Genomic DNA, 3,935 nt, shown 5'->3' on the forward strand with positions numbered 1-3,935 from the left:
TACTGTTTTATCTTGTCATTTACAACATCCATATAAGCAATTAGCCATATAAGCAAAATTCATATAACCACTTAAATGTACATTTGTCCTTGTCTCCATATATTCATACTAGTATGCACAGAAAATACAGCAAAAGAAACATCTAAAGTCTATAAAAATAAATCTGACAATATACATTCTTTTTTATGCTCTCTAGGACCTAGATTAAAAATGTTGAGACAACATGAATAGTGATGCATACATTTTCTTATATTTAGAATAGCCTAAATCATATTAAAGAACTAATGAACAAGTGACATGTCACAGAAAATTCAACTTTTATTGTTTTTTTCCGTGAAGAATCTGAATTTGTTGATATATATTATACATCAGAATTTGTATTTGGTTTGTTTCATAGCTAATGAAATGTTTATACATGAACAAATGAGTACAGTATTGAAATAGTCCATGTGCTGGAATTCATACTTTTTATAAATACCATTGCAGGCAATGAAGTTGTGCCAAAAAATCTGATTTCGTGTACAAAAGGAATACTTAGCCAGGACCTCAAGCTCAATATATTTATTGAAAATGTTCTAAATTGCCATAAAACATTATAACGTTAAATTACTCATTTCAATAAATTATGAATTAAACAAAAATACAAATGATGTCTTTTATGGATCAGGGAAGTGCTAGTGAGACAGAATGGCCATTGAAGCGAAAAGGTCTGAATTCAGGTAAATAATTTTACTCATATTAGTTTCATGTTAGAGAAAACAATACTTCTGGCCATACACTATTTACTGCAGTGGAGTATTTCAAAAACATGTGCGTAATGTATAATTAATTTTCTAATGGTATAAAAGTAATCACATTCTACAAATTATTACAATATGGTCTATTGATGAGAAGGGTGTTTCAAAGGAAAAAACTTGGAATTTCTCATGGTGATAGATGCCATAGAAAATCTATGTAAAATATTTCATTCATATATGCAATTATTGATATTTCTGCTTTTCAGAAAAATAATATACTTTAAACACTTAATGCAGACCATTAAAATCACCAAGAAGTTACAAGAATTCACAGAATGCCTAATGTAGTTGAAAGGAAATTAAGAAAACTTCCCAGGACTGGAAGTAAATAAAGGTAATGATCCAGAGAAGCAATCAACCTAAGAGGCCAGGGCTCCACTCAGATGCATCTGATCACAAGAATGTCAGGTCCATGTGGGTTGTTCCCTTCTGACAAGGCAAATGGAATAAACAAAGAGAAACTGCCTACAGGCATTGAAATGTGGTGTCTCCCATATGTGAGGATTAAATTGTAAATTCTGTTATACACGAGGAGATGAGCTACTGGGGTGAAGCATCAGAAGAAATTATATGGCAGATAAATCTCAGATATTGAATTTATATTTAAATGTTTAAGTCAATATAATGGAAAAACAAGAAAGCAAAATAACGTGGAAAGAAACTATGAGCTTGTCAAGCTATCTTTGGAAAAGAGGCAAATGAAAAGTAAAGTATTGACAGTGTTGTAAAACAATTAAATGTACAACATACAAATTACATATTAAAATACACTGAGCAAAAAAGAGGATTAGTAAAGTGAAATGCTGATCACAATTAATGTAGTCATATATATTATAGAAGGCAAATTAATAGAAAATATAAATATATTTATATATGAAGATTAGATTGAGAAGAAATAAAAAGCATTTAATTGTTTTACCAGACTCTCTAAATAGGAAGACAAGAGTCAAAGAATCAGTGACTCATAAGTTTCAGAAATTGGAAACCAGACGTGAATCCTTTAAAAGCTTAGGGTGTAATATATGAAAAAAAGGTAAATTAAGAAATACTTAGAAGAAATAATGGTTTGGGTTATTGTGAATATTGCTTAATAAACATGAGAGTGCAGTTATCATTTTTGACATTCTTATTTTTTTCCTCTTGATATAAACCCAGCAATGAGATTGCTGGATCATATGGTAACTCTATTTATAATTTATCGAAAAACCTCCATACTGTTCTCCCTATAGAAATGGGAAATGATTGTACTAATTTACATTCCTACCAACAGTGTATAAGTGCCCATCTACAGAATGAATGAAGAAAATGACTACACACACACACACGTGCACACACACACATGCACACACACACACAGGATTTATGTTCAATCATAAAACAGAATGAAGTTCCGTCATTTGTGTCAACATAGATGAGGCTAGAGGACATTATGTTAAGTGGAATAAGCCAGGCACAGAAAGAAACAGACCACGTGCTCTCACTCATGTGACATCTGAAGAAGTCTATCTCATAGAAGTAGATGGTAGGATGGTGGTTACCAGAGGTTAGTGATGGCAGAAGGATGAAGGAGTGGGGAGAGCTTTGTCACTGGGTGCAAAGTTACTGTTAGGAAGAATAAATCCTGGCGTTCTATTACGCAGCACGATGACTATAGCTAATAATAATGTACAGTTTATTCTATAATAGCTTGAAGCGAGGATTTTGAACTTTATTAGCACAAGGAAATGAATGTTTAAAGTTTTAAATATGCTAATTATTCTGGTTCGATCACTGTACAGTGTATATGGTACAATGTGATGCAGTGAAACATCATATAATTAACATAATTATACATGTTTGTGGAGTACAGTGGGATATTTCACTGCATCACACTGTGCCGTGTAGTATGATGCAGTGAAACATCATGTAATTAACACATCATAGTTATATATGTTTACGGAGTACAATGTTATGTTTCACTGCATGTCACTGTACCGTGTAGTATGATGCATTGAAACATCATGTAATTAACACATCATAGTTATATATGTTTACGGAGTACAATGTTATGTTTCACTGCATGTCACTGTACCGTGTAGTATGATGCAGTGGAACATCATATAATTAACATATGATAATTATACATGTTTACGGAGTACAGTGTGATGTTTCACTGCATCACAGTGTACCATGTAGTATGATGAGGTGAAACATCGCACTGTACCCCATAAATATTGCTGGTTCAGCAGGGAACTGTAGGACACAGAGCAGCTCCAGGTTAGCCATGACCAGCAGCTTCACCCGTGCGGGGTAATGAGAGGGGAAGGGCCCTGTGCTCAGCTGAGCATTGACCCCTGACCCCATCCACTTTGACTGCTAGGTGCCAGCAGAGGTCAGGGACCCCTAACTTCAGGCAGAGGCAGGAAGCAAGGTCATTGCCTCTTTTTTTTTTTTTTTTTTGAAAGAGTCTCACTCTATCACCCAGGCTGGAGTGCAGTGGTGCGATCTCGGCTTACTGCAACGTACATAGAGGTGTACGTCAGAATCTCATTTGCAGGAAGGTCCCTGGGTGAAATTAACAATCCCACATAGAGGTGTACGTCAGAATCACACCTGCACGAAGGTCCCTGGGTGAGATTAACAATCCCACATAGAGGTGTACATCAGAATCACATCTGCAGGAAGGTCCCTGGGTGAGATTAACAATCCCACATAGAGGTGTACGTCAGAATCACACCTTCAGGAAGGTCTCTGGGTGAGGTTAACAATCCCACATAAGTGCCGGTTCTGGGTATGACAGTCAACACCTCCTGTATGTTGCGTCTATGTACATAAGTCCCAATCTCAATGGTGGAATGGATTTTTCCATGAAAGCCTTAATGCCTTTTGAATATTAAGTTATCTTAGTGGAGTCACAGCCTCACAAGCGTTTTGGATCTGATCAGGGAGTCACAAACCCACTTGTGGACAATGTCCACTTATGAGAGCCAACTTTCCAAGTTTTGACTGCCTCTGGGTGTGAGATTCAGAACCTCAATTATGGGCTGTGTTCGTGTGGGAGAATGACAATTTTGACTGATGGCTGGGCTCAGGCAAGAGCCTTTCATCCTGCAGGTGTTGAGATAAATGATATGTCAAAATACCCAAAATATGCTGGGT

The sequence above is a fragment of the Hylobates moloch genome, unplaced genomic scaffold (assembly GCF_009828535.3).
Source record: "Hylobates moloch isolate HMO894 unplaced genomic scaffold, HMol_V3 SCAFFOLD_119, whole genome shotgun sequence".
In the NCBI taxonomy this organism is placed as follows: Eukaryota; Metazoa; Chordata; class Mammalia; order Primates; family Hylobatidae; genus Hylobates; species Hylobates moloch.